Source organism: Triturus cristatus, chromosome 10 (assembly GCF_964204655.1).
Source record: "Triturus cristatus chromosome 10, aTriCri1.1, whole genome shotgun sequence".
Lineage (NCBI taxonomy): Eukaryota > Metazoa > Chordata > Amphibia > Caudata > Salamandridae > Triturus > Triturus cristatus.
This window is the reverse complement of record NC_140593.1, coordinates 419424383-419444501: the sequence shown is the minus strand read 5'-3', so window position 1 is coordinate 419444501 and position 20119 is coordinate 419424383. Positions and strand designations below refer to the sequence as shown.

General features: G+C 45.4%; 1 long non-coding RNA gene across 1 annotated transcript in view; it reads left to right on the top strand.

Annotated features, from left to right (window-relative positions):
* Positions 1 to 19745, top strand: part of LOC146789546 (uncharacterized) — a 67817-nt gene extending 48072 nt beyond the window's left edge. The window contains exons 2-3 of the long non-coding RNA XR_014969819.1: positions 3029 to 3126; positions 19168 to 19745. This is a non-coding gene — a long non-coding RNA (uncharacterized LOC146789546). The remainder of the gene's footprint in view (positions 1 to 3028; positions 3127 to 19167) is intronic.
* Positions 19746 to 20119: the final 374 nt, after the last annotated feature.

Genomic DNA, 20119 nt, shown 5'->3' with positions numbered 1-20119 from the left:
GTACACAAGATGGTGCTCAGCCATATAATGTCCTTAATGCCTTCCAAAGTTTAGAGAATAAGGTCTCAAAGCTGTTGTCAGCTCCAACAAACAAGTTGGAGATTAAGGGACCTAGATGGTTCAATCACGAGTGTTCTAAAGCTGCTAGAAATTTAAAAATAGTTCTGGCAGCTAAACCTAGGATAAAGGCAGAAGTTCAGGTTTGTCGAAAGATATATAAAACCACTATTGCCCGACAAAAGGACATTCTTAGGGAAGAGGCATGGAGTGAGATACTTGACCCTTCTACTCTGCAGTGTAGCTCTCGATTCTGGGCAGTGATGAGGAAACCTTTTTTGGCCCAGGAGCAGGGTGATGGCCTGGAATGCCATATTTCTAAGGAGGACTGGGAGGCACATTATGAGAAACTGTACTGTAGCTCCGAAGTCGAGCCTCCTAGTTTTGCCACTTCTGTTGGGGGTGAAACAATTACCTTCTATCGAGGTGAAGTTATCAAGGGTATTGTGGGGCTAACAGCCGGGAAGGCACCAGGACCAGACGGGATTCCTCCGGACCTGTATAAGTCTGAGCCTAACTTTTGGGCACCCATACTAGAATCTGTTTTCAATGCTGCTGTGAAAGAGGGGTGTCCACAATCATGGGGTATTTCGACAATTGTCCCGGTTTTTAAGAAGGGGGACAAAGGCAGCCCACATTGCTACAGACTATTTCATTAATAGATTCTATGGTCAAAATTGTAGGCAGAATTCTATTGCAGCGACTTTCTGACTGGGCAGAGGGGAATAATATTATGTCCATTTCACAGTATGGATTCTGTAGAGGTCGTTCCACAATAACTCAGTGTCTTAACCTTTTTCTAACACTAAGTAAGTATACTGTAGTACAGAAGGGCACCATCCACCTCGCCTTCATGGATCTGTCCTCAGCTTTCGACTGTGTAAACAGGGGTAAGCTGTGGCAGTCCATGAGGGAGAAGGGGGTGGATAGCGGTGTGGTTGATTTTTTGGCTGACTTACACAACAACACCAGAGCTAATGTGAGATATTCTCAAGAACTGTGTGTATCAAATAATTTTAAAATCAGAAAAGGTGTACGTCAGGGATGTATCTTGGCCCCTTTTCTTTTTAATTTTTATATTAACGAGCTAGATAGCGTATTACAGAATGTTCAGGCTGACTATCCTAGAGCCGGCAGGCGGGGAATTCCTATTTTACTGTATGCAGATGATGCGGTTCTAATTTCGAGAACGGAGAAGGGCCTTCAATCACTCCTAGATGCTTTTAATTTATTCATGACAGATAGAGATCTTTTGGCTAATAATTCTAAATCATTTGTCATGCAAGTAGGACAGCAACCAAGGAGGACTTTCACATTTAAAATTGATGAAGCTATAATTCTGTTAACAAAAACATTCTCCTATCTTGGGCTTCTTTTTGACACTAAACTTAATTGGGCCCCTCATCTTGCAAAAAAGAAAGGAGAATTTGTAAGGGTTAATGCCTCAATTTTTAACTTTGCTGCTAAAATTGGGAAAAAAAACATTTGTGCCATGCTTAAACTGTATAATGCAAAGTCAGTGGCAACTGCAATTTACGGCAACGAAATTTGGGGTCATGCTGATGGTGAGCATCTGCAGACTGTCGATAATTCTTTTCTGAAGCGTCTTTTATGCGTCCCATGGCACATCTATCCTTGCTGTGCATGAAGAGTTAGGGGCGCAATTCTTAAGTGATTTGTTCTCCTTACGTCCCTTGACCTGTTGGCTTAAATTATGGTTAAATCAGGACATACCATTAACGCATTTGATTATGAGGGATTTCTTGGGTCGGGACAAGGTAATGTGCACCCCTTGGATCAAATATCTGAAGTCAAATTTTTCGAGGCTAGGCCAACTAGAATTGTTTGAAGATCTGAGCAAAATTGTACAAGGGGAACTGGAGCTCATCAAACGGGCCTTCCTTATGGATAGGAGGCCCCGGAGGGAAGGGGTGGAGCTCCAGAAACAAAGCGTGAGGAAATTTGCCATGCTGAAAACTTGTGAAACAATAGAACCGTACCTGACTGGCTCATTGACCACCCATGAAAAATATTTGCTGACAAGGTTTAGGCTAAACCTTTTTCATCACCTGCTGATCAGACCTAAAACCGATATTTTTAACAAACTGGCAGCACCCTGCGGCTGCGACGGAAAGTCTCTGCAGGATATGCTGCATTTTATATTTTTATGTAAGTTTTATGAGTTCCCCCGTAAGCGCTATCTGCTGACCCTTTTAAAAAAACTTGATTTTATTCAAATCAGACCGGCACTAATGTATTTACAACTCTTGCATAGTGATTGTATCCTCCAAATGAAGGAATTTTTAAAACTAACTGTCAAACTGAGAATTTGTATGGACCAGTAATGACTCATTGCGTATTTTGCACTATTTGTATGTCTTTATCTCTAGTAATGTTGTATTTGGTGGAAAAATGTACAACCATTCACTATCTGGCATTTTACTTGAAATGTGCTTATATGTGTGACATGTATTTTATATTGTATACGTACTTTTATGGTCTATGAAAGAACCGAAATAAAGAATTTATGATGATGATGAACTCCCGGCCCTGCCCAGCACCTTTCTTTGACTAGTATCCGGTATAGTTACACAAGCTATTATGACATATAACTGACTTGAACCTTCATAACTGCATTTTAAAAATGTAAGGCTGAAAATATATTTTGGTTGGTATAAAATATATTTTACAGTAGATTTTCCAAAGGATTCTTTTGTTGAAATTAGATTGTTATATGTGTATGGCAATTCTTTATTAAAATTGGAAACAAAAATGCAATTTCTGAGTTTGGGTTTAAAATTAACCGTATATGTAGTTTCAAATTCACTTACATTCTAAAGTAAATGTGTATTCTCTGGCTGGGGCTGTTTTTCAAGTTCTGTGAATTAATTAAAAAAAAACGTTTAGGTATATCATTTAATTGATTTTCTTAAAAAGCTGTTTCATTTTACCTTTACACTTTGGTCAACAGATGGCAGTTTTTGAGCAGCAAAGTTTCAGTTTTCTCCTCCTACTTCAGCTGCGTGTGGTCACCATGGAAGTCAGTGCACCACTGAGTACAAAATGGTGGTCGGTGCATTTATATGTTTTTTAGAAGTAAACAAACATTTGAAAGAAAATATGTTTTGAATTAGAACCTGACAGAATGTATATTTATTATGTGCTGGGAGAAATGTTCGTTTATATGTTCTGTTTCACAAGGGCAGCCATTTTGAGCAGATGATGGGTCGGCTGCTGAAATGGAAATAATGTAAGGACACCTGTTTTTTGCTTGTATTCCTCATATGTAGAGGCTGCTTCTACCACTGACCGAAGTGTTTTTCTTGTTAAAAATGTTTTGTATGTACATATAAATCTCAGATATCGTTTTTTTTTTTTTTTGAAAAACCTTTATTGCACATAAAAACTCAATACAAACATGGGCCTACAACCACCAGGGCTGGCCGCTAATATATACATGTTCAACAACATCAAGGAAGCAATGGGCCCCCTGGGGCTCAGCCGAATTGACAAAGTACTGAGTGCACCTCAGAAGTTATCCGGATACATACATTTTAGAAATACAAACAAAAAAGGAAAAATAAAATAACACCAAAAGACAAGGCGGAAACCATCGAAAAAGGGGCGTCTAACCACGGCTGGGGGACCACACAGTACCAACTCCACCCTCTGGTGGTCAATGAGGATGATCAAGGGGGAGGTGGGGGCGACGGGAGAGCCACAACCATCTACAGGTGAAATGCAATAGTCCGGGAACCTCAGGATCAGGGGGACAAGGCAGCATCAGATGAGTCCACGAGGGGGGGTGTGAAGATGTTCCCACGGTACGCGTTCCACTGGCCCCAAATTCTACCCCACGCCCCCGGCTTACCCCGGGCCACATACACAGTCTTCTCTCTGCACATGCACCAGGCCATGTTCTCCTTCCATACTGACACGGTGGGAGGCCGCCGGGAACCCCAAAGCTGTGCGATGTCCCTCTTAGCAACCATGTTCCCAAGGGCCGCCCACCGAGTCTGAGCCGCATTATAATCGTTAGGCTCCCACACGTTCAGCACACATCGGCGAACCTCAGGCAACAGGGCGACCCCAGTGACACATTCCATGACAGCGTGCACCCGGCGCCAATACTCGGCAACCTTACGGCACTCCCAGAGAACATGGAGAAAAGTGGCGCTGAGCCCACAGCCGCGGCTACAGAGCCCGTCTTCAGAGAAACCCATCAGAACTAAACGAGGGCCCGTCACGTAGACACGGTGGAGACCCTTTTAAAAAAACTTGATTTTATTCAAATCAGACCGGCACTAATGTATTTACAACTCTTGCATAGTGATTGTATCCTCCAAATGAAGGAATTTTTAAAACCCCAAAGCTGTGCGATGTCCCTCTTAGCAACCATGTTCCCAAGGGCCGCCCACCGAGTCTGAGCCGCATTATAATCGTTAGGCTCCCACACGTTCAGCACACATCGGCGAACCTCAGGCAACAGGGCGACCCCAGTGACACATTCCATGACAGCGTGCACCCGGCGCCAATACTCCGCAACCTTACGGCACTCCCAGAGAACATGGAGAAAAGTGGCGCTGAGCCCACAGCCGCGGCTACAGAGCCCGTCTTCAGAGAAACCCATCAGAACTAAACGAGGGCCCGTCACGTAGACAGGGTCGAGAATTTTAAGCTGGACAAGACGGAGAGACGCGCGGGTATGGCCACCTCCTTAGGGGAGGACAGCGCAGACTGCCAGTCCTCGTCGTCCAGTTCCACCCCATCCCCGATCCACGCCTCCCGCAGACGCACGAGGAGATCCGCCCGAATGTTTATTCATTTTTTATAGATAAGGGAAATAGTACTGTCGGGCAAGTGACCGTCGAGTATGCGGTCCTCGAGTGGCGAAGACACAGGGACTGCAGTCCCCGCCCCGATGGCCGAGAGCAAAGCGTGGCGAACCTGAACGTACCGAAAGAACTCCCTCTCACTCAATTCGTACTCACTCTGCAGCGCAGCGAAGGATTTAACCGCACCCTTCACCCAAAGGTCACCTACTCTGCTGATGCCAATCGTGTCCCAACGCTCGAATCCCTTCGTCGTCCAGAGGCTTCCCAATCTTTCAGACGCAAACAAGGGGGTCGCGCCCGTCAAGCGATCATTCCAGCCCATGGCCACATTCGCAGCCTTCCACAAGCGTACTGCAATCTTAGTGGGACCGGTTAAGGTCCTCCCAGCCGATCGAGAGTAAAGCGCTCTGTTAAAGTTGCCGCCAGGCAACAAAAATCTATCCATTTCGAAAGCCGGATTCGGACCAGGTGAGTACGTTGCATGGTTAATAGCAGATAGCTGGGAAGCCCAATAGTACCTCCTGATGTCCGGGAGCGTGATGCCCCCGTCGTACCAGGGGAGAGTCAGTTTTGCAAGAGCAATACGTGCACGACCGCCCCAAACAAGTCTCCTTTGTAAGCTCTCTACTTCCCGGAAGTAAGCCGCCGGAATAATATCAAAGGAGTTCTGAAGTGCGTAAAGAAATCGGGGAAGAGACATCATTTTAAAAAGTGCCGCACGACCGAGGGGAGACAAGGGAAGCTTACGCCAACGGGCCACGTCTAACCTCAATCTCCGAAGTGGAGAGAGGAGATTATGCTCGTAGCGGACAGCAGGATCCAATGAGACGTACACCCCCAGGTACGTAAAGCCGGAGCTGGACGCCTTAATGGGAAAACGAGAAGGCAAGAGAGGAAAGCCACCGGATATAGCATAGACACAAGATTTGGACCAGTTAATGATCAAACCAGAGTTCTTGCCGAAGGAAGTGAGGATGTCAAAGAGCACATTGAGTGACTTACGTGGTGAGGTGAGGTACAAGAGAATGTCGTCCGCGTACAACGAAACACGATCCTCGAAGCCAGGGGCCCACTGGATCCCTCTTATCGACGGTTCCCAACGGAGCCAAGCAGCGAGCGGTTCCAAAGCTAACGCGAAGAGCAGGGGAGACAACGGACACCCCTGCCTAGTGCCCCTCCCAAGAACGAAGGGCCAGGAAACCCTCCCGTTAACGACCACCTGTGCCAGCGGGGCAGCGTATAAGAGTTTAACCCAATTAATAAATCCCGCCCCAAAGCCAAACTTTGCCAGGGCGGCCCAAAGATACGGCCATTCTATCGTATCAAAGGCCATCGTGGCGTCCAAGGAAACCAAGATGGCCGGCTCTGAAAGATATTCCGCCCTTGCAAGTACGCCATGTAGGCGCCGCAAGTTAAGGGCCATATTCCGGTGCGGGATAAAACCGGATTGGTCCGGATGCACCAGATCGCAAATAACAGTAAGCAGGCGGTTCGCAAGAACCTTGGCAAGGATTTTCGGCTCTGCGTTCAGCAGAGAAATAGGCCTATACAAGGCGCAACGGTCCCGAGGCTTACCGTCCTTGGGAATCACGACTATAGTGGCCTGGCGTTGGTCATCAGGGAGAGAGCCGAGTTCAAGCAACTCCGAGAACATACGAGGGAGAAATGGCGCAAGTTTATCCGGTTGCAGTTTATAGAGTTCAATCGGGAGTCCGTTGGCGCCCATAGCCCTGCCTGAGCGAAGGGAACGAATCGCGGTTGCAATCTCGTCAACCGAAAGTGGGGCATCCATCTGCTCACGCTCCTCCACCGACAAGCAGGGCAAAGCAATATCCTTCAACAAGTGACGAGAGTCAGCCTCATCTCTAGTAGACACCGGGGAGTACACAGCACAGAAGTAGTCCGCAAAACACTCCACAATCTCACCAGGGTCAGTCACACTCACTCCCTCCGACGTCTGAAGCACGGGGACCACTCGATTCACTCTCTCCTTCTTATCAAGCCAAGCAATCAATTTACCCGCCTTATCCCCAGCATCATACAGTCTACCCTGCTGTTCCCTATACATTGTCCGAGCAGCATCCGTAACAAGGGACTTATATTCGAACTGCTTCAGGTTGAGGGCATGGAGCCCGTCCTGAGTGACACCCGTCTCCAAGGCAGCCTCCAACCCCGATATCTCAGCCTCTAACGCAACCACCTCCCCGTTCTTAGCTTTCTTGGCCTCCACGATCAGGGATAGGGCGTGTCCTCGGAGGACCGTTTTGAAGGCCTCCCACAGGGACACTGAGGACAAGACGGACCCCTCATTCTCCAGAAAATACTGATCAAGCGACTTAATGAGACCCTTGCGAATCTTGGGGTCACGCAAGTACCAGGGGTTAATGGGGGCGATCCGCCCGGCGGATCGTATCCCGGTATCAAAGAGGAGCCACAATGGGGAATGATCGGAAATGCCCCGGGCCAGGTGCTTAACCTCCCGGACCCGGGTGGTCTGGGCCGCGGGCATTAGAAAATAATCTAGTCTGGAGAGACTCCCGTGGGCCCCGGAGTGGAATGTGTACTGACTGTGTCGGATGTATCAACCTCCAGCAGTCCACCAGACCGAAAGTGTCCAAGAACCCGCCGAGCCACGCCTGGGCGGCAGAGAGGGCCCTGGGAGGGAAACGATCTAACTCGCCAGAAATCACGGAATTAAAATCCCCACCCACAATCAGGAGACTATCAGGAAGTTCAAGTAACATACGACCCACATCAGAGAAAGTGGAGGTCTGGAGGCCCGGGGGAACATAGACCGAAACCAATGAAAGAGTTTGCCCCTCCCACCGCCCAGTCAAAGACGCATAGCGCCCTCTATCATCAAGAGTAACTTTGTCAATCTCAAGCGGGAGGGAAGAGCGCAGCAAGATGCCCACCCCTCTGTAGCCAGTGGTGAAGCCAGAGTGAGCGACCAGTCGGTAGCCCCCCCTGTTCATAGCATGACATACATTTCCCACCAAGTGCGTCTCTTGAAGAAATACCACATCAGGGGCCAATCGACGCAAATATTGCAACACAACCCCACGTTTGATACGGTCCCCCAATCCGTTGACGTTCCAAGACATCAGTTTCAACCCGTCCCCCCCCATCCCCACACAAGAAGCTGGAGTCCCCGGGCACGCAGCCAGACACCTGAAACTGAAAGAAAACAATAACACCGCCTTGAAAAGAAAAAACACACAACCCATCCACCACTGCCACCCTCCCACCCCCACACCATTGCCACCCCCCCCACCCTGCACCCCTGCGGACTATACAGCCCCCCCAACTTGCAGTGTGCCTGTCGCCCTAACAATCCCATGCTACAAAAAGACCCTAGAGGAGGAAAGGGACCCGTCCCCGCCCGCACCCAGACGAAACATTAATAGACAAAATATACAATTGAAGTAGAACCTGTCTGAGCACAGAAGGAAATGTCAAAGTGGAGGACCAAGAATTATTCCTGCAGAGGCCCACCGCCCTCGGCACCGCCAGTACGCCCAGTTCGGTCTCCCGGTTCCGGCAGGGAATCCAACCAGTCACTCACTGTGTCGGGGCGTTCAAAAAAGAGAGTCCGATCTTCATATTCCACACGAAGCCTGGCAGGGAAAAGCATAGAGTATTTGATGTCCAGATCTCGAAGACGGCGCTTCACCCCCAGAAAGCTCATTCTCTGTTTCTGAACGAGTTGGGTGAAGTCCGGGAAGAGGTTGACGGAGGAATTCTCATATTTAACTGGGCCGTGCACCCTCGAGGCCTGCAAGATCGCATCCCGGTCTCTGTAATGAAAAAGTTTTGCAATGATAGGCCTCGGGGGAGCGCCTGGTCGAGGCCTACCGCCCGGGACAAGATGGGCACGCTCCACGGCGAAGAACTTGCTCAGGCCTGAAGGAGCAAGATGATTGAGGATGAGATCCTCGACCATAAGGTCCACCGGACGATTGTTGGAAGTCTCCGGTACACCTACGACACGGATATTATTGCGTCGTGCCCGACCTTCGAAATCCTCCTGCCGCCGGGACATCGCGTCGTTTGCAGACTTTAGATCGCCAAGAGTTGCCTGGAGGTCTGATACATCCGTGACAAGAGTGGATGTCCTCAAGTCCAGCGATTGAACCCTCTCGTTAGTCTTAGAGAGATCCGCCCGGATTAGCGTAACATCAATGGCAACCGTGTCAATTTTACGGGCCAGAGCCTCGTACTGCTGGGCGATGGTCTCCCTTATGCCGTTGATGGCGCCCATAACGTCCTGCAGCGACAATTCCGTGGGGACGGACGGACCCCCACCGGAGTCCTCCATGACGGCACCCGCCGGCCCGGGGGTCCCTTTACCCTGGGTATAGCGATCCATGATGTCACTCTGGACTGGTCCTCCACGCAGGGATGTCTTGGTCTTCCGTTTCTCGGGATCCCCCTTGCCCCCCATGTTGGGCGATGCTCACCGGTGGGGTCCGCCTGGACCGATAGCAAAGGGGCACCAGCAGATCAGACACAGACTGTCCGAGAGCCCGCTCGGGAGAGTTGAGAAAAAGGCACAAATCAGTCCAGTACCAAGGCCGGAGGACGCCCCAGCCGTGCAAAGTAGCTCCTCGATCAGGACATGCAGAAGTGCAAAAGAAAAACTGAAAGTGGGTGCGCGGTCATTGGCAAGGCTCCGATGCCGTTGTTGTTCAACTACTCCCCGGCCCCACGGTTCACCAAAGCACCGGGCACAGCTTCCAGGTGGGCCTCCAAAATGCAAGACGCTGTATTTCAGGTCTCCCCGGTCGGATTTTTGTTCTGAGAAGAGTTATGGATTCAGCCAAAGATCATCTTCCAGAATCCGTCCACAAATCCAGGATAATGTCAGGATACGTTGCGAGGAGCGGCAAGGGTCCGTGGAGCCCTGTGCTCACGCGACCATCTTGGATGCGCGCGAAGCTCCTCCTCCCAGATATCGTTTTTGAAAAATTTTTTAAATATAAGATAATTATTACAAAGGTTTTAAAATTAATGCACAAGTATTAAAATGAGGACCTGGGTATTAATAGACTCCCCCACCCAAAACCCCTGTTTCCCTTGCATCACTTTCCAGAGGATGGGTTACAAAAAGAAAAAGCACATTTTCTATCATTTATAATAGGATATTTATTATACATTGTAATGGTATGTGTTATAATAGTATGCATTATGAATATATGCATTGTAATGGTAGTTTCTATATAACCCTATTATCATGTTTTGTAATGGTTTGCGTTGTAAATACATGCACTGTAATGGTAGTCACATTGTAAATATTGCGATGTAAACATAGGCGTTGTAATGGTATGCATTGTAACGTTATATATTCAGTAACCGACCTTACAGATGACAGGTAGGGCCCTAAAGTGGCTATTTGCCTCCGGTCAGAGAGGAAGTCAGGCTACATAAAGATGGGAAACGTCACAGCTTTTCATAAGATGTAATAGCATCTCATGGGAGATGGTATTGAATGCGGCTGACAGATCCAATAAGATCAGCACAGCATTCTGCCCCCCCATCCAGGGCTAGATTTCAGGTGTCTTCAAATTCCAATAATACAGATTCCATCGAGTGTTTAGGCCGAAATCCCGACTGTCAAGGGTGCAAAACGATTGCCTCTTTCAGGAAGGTTGTTAGATGCTTATTAACCAGTTTTTCAACAATTTTGCCTAGGGTAGGATGTAAAGAGATTTGCTGAATATTGAAAAGGGTAGAGGGGTCTGTGACTTGCTTTTTCTGTTGAGGTTTGACTGCAGCAAGTTTCCAGTCTGCAGGGACTTCCACTGAGACAAGTGAGGAATTGATTATATTATTAATAACTCAATTGATAATATCCACAATAGCATGCAGAACAGCAGGTGGACAGGCGTCGAAAGGGGAACCAGATTTACATGAGAGAATTGCTTGGCGTGACTGTTCCAGGCTAATCCTACGAAAGGCCTGGAGAGATGGCCCCATATAAGAGGGATCCAGCTCTGTAAGAGAAGTTTGCATCGTATTAAAATATTTTAGTAGGGTTTTGGGGCCATATGTACGAAGGAAATTTTGTGATCTCAAACGTTTGCGATCGCAAATCAGCAATGTCCAATGTATGACACAAAACACCCCTTGCAAAATAAGGAATCGCAAATTTTGCAATTCACTATTTTGCGATTGCATTTAAGGAATCGCAAATTGTGATTCCTTAAATGCAATGTAAGAAGCACAATAAAAGTGCGATTTGGCCGTAAGGAATCGCAATTTACCACCAACTTCCGGTTGGTGGTAATTTGCGATTCCTTTGAAAAATGCACTTTTTAGCATTTTTCAAAGTGCCATGTGCCTCACATACATGCCCTTAGGGCATGTATGTGTGCCACATGTGCACACATGCACATTTCAGGGGTGCAACAGGGTGTCCTTTTGACACCCTGGCACCCTTGAAATTGCATTCTCAATTTGCGATTCTCTAATTGCGAATCGCAAATTGAGAATGTCTTCCCATTCATTCCTATGGGCCTCCTGGCCCATAGGAATGATTGGGGAGGTATTCCTTAATTGCGAATCGCAATTTGCGATTCCCAATTAATGAATATGTAGGATTTGCAAAAAACTTATGCAAATTCTAAATACATAGCCTTTTGCGATTCTCAAATAGCGATTCACAAAAAATCGCTATTTCGAAATCGCAAATGGACATTTTCATACATATGGCCCTTGATTTTTTCTTCAAAGAAATTTGATTACATAGGTTCTGGGAGGGGGATGTCTTCATCTAAATCTTTTGAGAATGTAAAGGATTCAACCATTTGGAAAATAGATTTTTAGTATTGTCCTGCGTTTATTAATTGCTTAGAATAATAGTGCTTTTTTGCTAATTTGATTTGCAGGTGGTAGGATTTGAGGGCTGCTCTGAATTGGGACAGCTCTTTTATTTTACAAGCTCTTCTACACCTCCGTTCCTGCTGTTTACAATGAAGATGGTGGTCAGCTAGTGCCTGCGTGTACCAAGGGGCTGAGGCCTTGGGACTGTGTTTCTTTTTTGGTTGGACTGTGGAGGCTAGCTTGTCTCTGACCGTAGTAATCCAGGAATTGAAATGCTGGGCATCTTCAGTAGTGTTACCTGATAGAATGGGTCTAGATGCTAATTCACATGTGCTTAAGTCAGGATTAGTTATAATTTTAGTCGTTTTATGAATCACTGTTGGAATGGACATTGGGGGTGTAGGGGAGAGGCTAGTACTAGGAATTTTAATGCTAAATGGAGTAAGCATATGATCTGTCCAGGCTGGAGGAGACAATGTTTTGACTGTCAGGGTATTGAGATTAGAACATACTCCATACAGGATATGTCTGGTATAGTGTGTAGAAAGCAGCACCAACTGCTGGAGCCCAAGAGTTTCTAAAGTATCAAGGAAGTTCCCCACTCTGGGTTTGTTTCTACACTCTAAATGGAAGTTGAAATCTCTCAGAAGGGTAAAATTCGAGTACTGAAGTATTTGAGGGCCTAATGTGTCACCATGGTTTTCTAAAAAAAACGAAATTGGGGCTGGGTGCCATATATCAATCGTCCTGTGAAGGAGACGGATCCTTTGAGCTTGAAGTAGAAACCAAGGCTTTCTGCCCATTTCAAATAGGGAAGGTCAAAGTTTGAGCATTGAAATGAGTCTCTGTAAATGATAGCTAGTCCCCCTCTCCGCATCTCCATTCTATCTTGTCTACAGATGGTGTATCCTGGGGGAAGGGCTTGGACAATGTCCGGGTTACACCTCTCTTTAAGCTATGACTCTGTGATAAAGAGAAAATAGAGTTGAGAACCAGAAATCACAGCATGAATATCTTAAGCATGTTTACATAAGGAGCGGGCACTGATTCAATGGATGTGTTGAGAACCCATCGTTCTGAGGGCTTGGTTGTTAAACTGAGGGCCTAAATTCCATTCTGCAATTACGGCAGGTTAGAGGGCCTTCCCATTTTGTAAGCACTAGGCGGGTATTACATTTTGGGGGAGCAATGATAAGTGATTTAAAACATTAGGTGTCATGGAAATACCTTGACAGCTTTGGGCAGCGTGGCTGACGCTGTATGCGTTCCGGACATGGATGGGCGCAGACGGGCCTGTCTTTGGCATGCCTTTGGTGCACCAGTGGCGCACCCGCTGCACCCGCTTCCGCAGTGGCAGGCACAGTAAATACTTGTACCTGCCGACCACTAGAGATCCGAAAATCAAAGATGGCCGCTCTGAAAGGACGTCCTGCCTCTCAGAAGAGCAGTGAAGTGAAAGTGCAATGTGCAAACAATTAAAAGTGAGCAGCAATGATGTAGCGATTAAAGTGAAATAAAGCAGGTCTAACGATTAAAAGCCCTATATCAGATTCATGTCAGATTCAAGTTCATTCACCAATTATCAATTTGTTCCCTCCAAAAAGATAGAAGGTAAGCTTTTAAGGCAAAAAGCGATTCATGTAAGTAGCGTGAACTTAGCTATTGCGCTGCGCATTCGCGATGGCAGGCACATTAAATACTTGTGCCTGCCGACCTCAAGAGTGCTGGAAGTCAAAGATGGCCACTCTGAACTGATGTCCTGCCTCCTGGAAGAGGAGTGCAGTGAAAGTGCAATGTGCAAATAATTAAAACTGGGCAGCACTTATGTAGCGATTAAAGTAAAACAAAGCTGGTCCAATGTTTAAAAGCCCTATATCAGATTCATGTCAGATTCACGTTAATTTCCCGATTATCAATTTGTTTCCCCCAAAAGTAAAAAAGTACGATTTCAAGGTAAAAAGCGATTCACACAAGTATTATAAGCTTAGCTATTCTGTATTGATCCGTCTTCAAACGGGTCTATCCAGACTTCTCTTAGTTCTGGGGGTGGGTTTGCTCAAAATGTGTCACTGCCAGACCTGACCCCTATTTTTAGACAAGCTGCGCTGCACGAAGCATGCACAACATGTCTATAGAGGGCTGCAATTAAAAGTGCGACTCACACAAGCACAATCCTCTGAACTCCATCGCTAACCCTCTTGCTTTTGCTGGCTGACATGTGCACTTTGCGATGTCAGCACAAAGATCTAGGAAAATATAAGCACTTGAACTGACACATCCGTCAGTTCAGATAATTACAGTTTCTGTCGCTCTGAATGAACTGTTGAAAACAGATTCTCTCTTTGTGCCCACTGAGTCCAGAGGGGGGCCGCTCCAGCACACCCTCTGCATCAACCGCCACTGCCTGCTAGAGTTCAGGCCACCTGGAGTTTGTCCTTCTAGCTGTCAATGGTCTTTACAATGTCACAGTCCAAGGTCTTGCTCTCCTTCATATTCTGGGGATGCCATTGTAAAGTCCAGTTTAGCCTGTTCGTGTGGTAATTCCCTTCCTTTGATCCTCAAACTGGTTCTGGTCAATTCTCTGGGTTTGGCTCCAGCCTAACTAGTGACACAAAAGGCTAGTATCTGTGTGTGTGTGTATGTGTGCGTGTGCGTGTGGGTGTGTATGTGTGTGTGTGTAAGTCCTTTTGAAATGTAATCAGAGCAGGGCCCAATTCCACCCCTGCCATCCCGTCAGGAAGACCCACTTCCCTCTACACCCAGGCCTTTTCGTACACTGTCTGGCTCCAAATCACATTTCCCAGTGGAAGAGCCATCACCTGCCTAGGGAGCGGGAAACTCCCAGTAATTTTAGGCAGAAAAATTTCTAAAGCAAATATTTTAATTTAATTGAAAATCCAACCTTACAATTAGAGGATTTTAAATCATAATTCAAAAGAGCATTAAAAGTATTTTTCTAGCTGCTACCAATCCGAATTTAGCATTTAATAAATGTAACAAGGTAGCGCAATGATTCCTTGTGGCAACAGCCAGCCTTCCTAAAGTGAAAATCGTTGTTGGGGATATTTCACTGTGAGGACTTGTTCAACATTAATTTCTACATGCCCTACTTTTATTTATCTGCACACTGCCTATAAGGCAAAAGTATGTTTTAGGCCTGTCAAAAGGAGTATTTTAACAGGTCAAATTTTCAATTTAAAATTGCCACAGGCAGGTTACCAGTATGCAGCTGCCAGGCTGCCCACAACTATAGTTTCTCATTGGCAGCCTGTACCTGAGCACACGTGTTCATGTGTAACTAGCCAGTTCCCCTTAACATAGCAGCGTCACAGTTGCCTTATCTTAAAAGGCAGACACTGGTGATAAACATGAGCAGTCCAATTTACCATGATATTACTGGGAGTGAGACTCGAGTCAGATGACAATGCTATTATTGAACTAAGAGGGGAGCCAGAATCATGTGTACCCTGTTTGTGGGCAATATTCTTATTATGTATGAGCAAAAGTTTAGTCTATTAATTCAAACAAAACAGATGTTTTGTACAGCAGAGATGCTGAACTCACATAATTTGAAAGTGCTCTTACATGTGATAATGAAGAAAAAGATGACGCGATGAAATAAACTAGTTGCCTAGGATCACACAATTTGTGACCAGTTTACGGATCATGCGTGTTACAGTTGTGTTGAGTAGATTATTTAGGTCACTAGACCAGCGGGTCACACTTTATTTTATGATTTCCTGAAGTCTGCTGGTCAAGGTTGGGTTGTTGATTCCAGACAGCATTCTCAATTTGTTCTATGGCCTTTAAGATCTTCGTCAACAAAGTAAACTGGAGGGTGGTGGAAGCCAGTGCTTTCTGGGAGGCGGGTTTAGGAAGCAATATGTGCAGGCTAGCATGTCCACCATATACTGCAATAGCCGGATGAAGGAGAGCCACCAGCTTGTGCATCAGTGATCCAGGCTCAAATGTACCATTCACTCAGTATCAGTAAACCATACACTCTAAGCTTCTATACATGATGAAAACGAACGGCCCCTGTTTGGGCCACCGAACAGCCAATAGGAAATCTCTTCTCTGCAATAGAGCTTAAACGTCTTGCACCCCTGTAATATTAACCTGCTGTTACCAGGACCCACCACTGCATAGCCTTGATTGAAGGGCCTGTTAACAATCTCAACTCAGAATGGGCAAAATATGGGTGTCCCACAGTTACCAGAGCACTGCCCCACAGAAATGCAAAAAATGGAGCACTTCCATAGGACTCACATGATTGTCCAGTGGAAAAACGGGGATTTCCAATCCATTATTTAGTTAAACTTTTCTAATCTTGGGATTAAATAATCAATAAACCAGCCATGCGGTCATTTAGTCTAGACAATATTCACTTGCTGCTGAATACTGGTATGAAGGTATTTGACAGATATTGGCTTCCCTCCTAGTTCAATAATAGCATTGTTATTTCTAAGAAGATATACAGCTTTTCATATTCTGTTGTGAGATCGGAATGAAGCATCTCGATGGTACTGATCTGGTGACTTGCATAATGTAACCTATGCAGTTGGTTCTATTTCGAAAGGTTACCCCAGATCCAATGTGGCTAGGGCACATCAGATGGCACCTTGTCGCTGGCATACAACTTTTTCTGTTCTGGCCTTTACTTTTACATATCATTGTTTTCAGGTATTTCTTGTCTGATCGTATTGATTGAACTGAACCACAGTCACAAATTCCGGAACCTACTAACTTGTTAGATGGAAACTGAGGGAGGACTACAAATTTGGACCAACAATCCCTTTGCACAGGAATTACGATTTTGGTTTGGCTATGTATATGATATATTTGCCATCTGGCATGGCAACGAAGATATGGCCACAGAATTTCTACAATGGCTGAACACCAAAATAGTTGCCTGACATTCACCATAAGCCACAATTGTAGAAATGTATCTTTCTTAGATGTGACCATCAGCGCTAACAATGGTAAGCTTTTGACAAAACTATACACCAAGCCAACTGACAAAAACTGCTTTTTGTAATTCAAGAACGCACATCCTTACGCTCTGAGATAAAACTTCCCAATAGGACAATTTGTGAGGATCATAAGAAACTGCTAGGACATCCAGGATTTTAGGATAGAAATAAAGACGCTCACAGACAAGATATTTGAGTAAGAGTACTCACTCCACCTCATTCAGAAGGATAAAAAGAGGGCACAAAACAACCATAGCGAGGCTCTTTTAGCAGATAAGAATAGAGAGGAAAAGAAGGATCTCATTTTTGTGAGTACATACAGCAATGTTTTGAACCAAGTGAAGGAAATAGTTGTGAAACATTGGAGTATTTCAACATATAATCAACTATCTTTTGAGAAAACGCTCTTTTCACTAAAGATTAGTCAACATCAGAAAAAAATGTCTCCAGGACCAGAATACCATATGGGACCCTCCCAGAGTTATGAGCAGTGGTTGAAGTGTGTGGGATCGGCAGGGCACAGCGTACCCCTGCTTCTTTAATTTAATAGATTCAGTTCCCCTATTTTTTTTATTTTAAACACACGTCCCAGGACAGCAGAAATAGCCAAGGCCTTTAGATAAGGCTTGGCGTTCATCGCCATTCGGGGACAAGTAGGGCATGCAGAGAAGGAAAAGGACTCTGTCTTTTCCTTCATGCCCAGAGAAGACAAAGACAGTGACCACTTCTCCAGCTCTGTCCCCTCTTTCTTACTCTTCCTTCCTCTCTTTCTGGCTCACTCCTCCTCACTTACTGAAAATCATGACTTCAAGAAACAGTTCTCACCATCTCTTTCCTTCTTTCGTTTATTTGTTCCTCCGTGAAATGGATCCAAAAAAGAAGAAAAACTTTTGCTGGAAATGTTGTTTTTTTCTGACATTTTTCTATTCCAAAGTGCAGCCTTGGGACAGCAAGAACTGAAAGGTTCAACATGTGAAAAACAACTACATAAAGCAAGATAGAGTAGTCCAAAGTGGTCAGATTTATTTTATTCACACCCAAACACATTAGCGCCTCTTTACAGAGTTTGCCAGTGAAGCGCTACTTTTGTTTTCTCATCTTTCTTTGAACAACATAGTTTACCTGGGTGGGGAAGGGCACCATTCCTGGAGGTACAGTGCAATACATGCTTGATGGGTGGATTGGAAAACAAATTGTGTACAGCCTCTGTGTTTGGGGATGTGTTCTTTTTAAACCATGCTGCTTACGTTTTGCAAGGATATAAGCAATGGACATTGAAATTGGTCCCTTCTGGGCCCTGTTGTCATGTCCTTAACTTTTTCGGCAAAAACACGAATTGATTTCTGAGTAGTGAGTGTTAAAGCGTTAAGGTAACCCTGTTGTTCCTTCTTACATTTCACATGCTTTACTTACTCTTGCATTCCCTATGAGTGTTTGCTTTTTCCAGGATGTTATTATTACTTTATTTTTTCAGGCAGAATATTACTCTTGCCTAGTGTGTAATTTGAGTTGAGTCACATCTTGTAGTTTATAGTGTGTCATAATTGGTATCTAGTTGAAGGAAGTGCGAGTTTCTGTCAGTGGGGCAGTATGATGATCAGTGGGGAGAGGATGCGGCACTATGGTCAGAGCTGCCTAATTTGGAACTCGGGGACCAGTGTACCATACCAATCTCCAGAGGGAGCACATTCCTGTGCTAGACCTTAGAAGGCCCCATATAACCTTAGAAGCCCTGGTGTCTTAGCACCAGCAGGTGAACCCTACCAGTGGGCAGTGTGGGTTAACCTTGAAGGCCTGTCCACCACAATCCATGCTGAAGTTCACCAACAGTCGTGCGGGCAGGCCTATGAAGCAGCACACCCTAGACTGACAGTGACTCAGCCACTGAGATCACAGGACCTTTAAGCATGGCAGCTCTAGGATGGTGCGACCGGTGTGACCGCACAGGGCGCTGACTTCTGGTGAGGGCATCATGTTTGCAAGTATATTATGTTATAAAAGCACTTGCTGCCTCCTTCCTGGCCTCCAGCAATTTTCGGCAACAAAAAAATGTCATGATAAGTCTGGTGATTTATGTTCTTCCTAGAGAGAGATGGAGTTTTGTCAACTGAAAGTTTTGACTCATGGAAAGGTAGCGCAGTGGGTTAATGTGCCTACTGCAAATAACATGTACCATGCAGAACACAAAGTGCACATAATGAAAATAGGTTAGTGGGTTACTGCTTTTGTCAGTGAGTTCCTTTTGTTACTTGCAGTTTATAAAGTCAAAATCCTAACATAGAACAGTGAGGTATTAACTGTCATCTAAGAGCTGCATGCAAACTGCAAGGTATAAATTAAAGTGTTATGTGTTTTTCCTCAGTCTTTGATTATCCCAATGTTGCAAAAAGGGTTCACATGGACAGAGATCAATTCTGGTTATTGAAGAGAACCCCCAACCATGCTATTACATTCTTAATTCTGAGTTTGTGTTTCTCCAGACCAATCGTACTCGAGGAAGCCGGCATGAGGAGGGTACTGACTGAAATCATATGAACATACACGTTGTCTACATGAGTGTTTGAAATATCAACCACAGTGAACTCCTCTAGAGAGAAATTACCCACGCCAGAGGAACGTGTAGGTCGGAATTAACACCGCACGGTGATAAGTACTGATAGAAGCCTTGAAGCCTTGAAAAAGTCGCATGTAAAATACATGAAGGAGACAAAACACGTGCTGGCATTAACTTTGGCTTTCCGACTGAATCACAGTTATTGATATTAAATGAAGGACCAAGAAAAGAACAAAAGACTAAAGTTTTGCATCTTTATTTGCGTGAAGATTGTATATTGAAAAATATTACTGCAAATACTGTCCTGTTATAAATGTTGTGTGCTAGGGGATTCGTGTAAATTCATGTACTGTAGCTTAGGCCACAGAAAATTAGGAGAGGTGCGTGGTTCTCTTCTCCCTTTTAGCACCACAAAAAATACTAGCACCAATAATTTATCAAGTGAATATTTTCAGGAGCGCCGTCCCTATTGACCAATACCACTATCCTTGTGTTTTCACATGGACAGAGATCAATTCTGGTCATTGAAGAGAACCCCCAACCATGGTATTACATTCTTAATTTTGAGTTTGTGTTTCTCCAGACCAATCACTATTAAACTATACTGTCTACTTAACCCCTTCAGTGCCCGCCCCTTTCCCCGCCCTGTGCCGGCCGTTTCATTAGCGGGCGGGGTTTATGACGAGCTGGTCTCGTCATGGGCACAGCGCAACCGCGGCCCATGACGAGACCAGCTCGTCACGGGCATTGAAGAGGTTATGGTTGTCATGTGACTCCTACACCCTGTAGTTCTTTGTCTTATGTAGCATTTTGTATATAGTGATTTACACATATATGATTGATTGTCTCTAATAATGTGTATGATCTAAAGTGCTCTG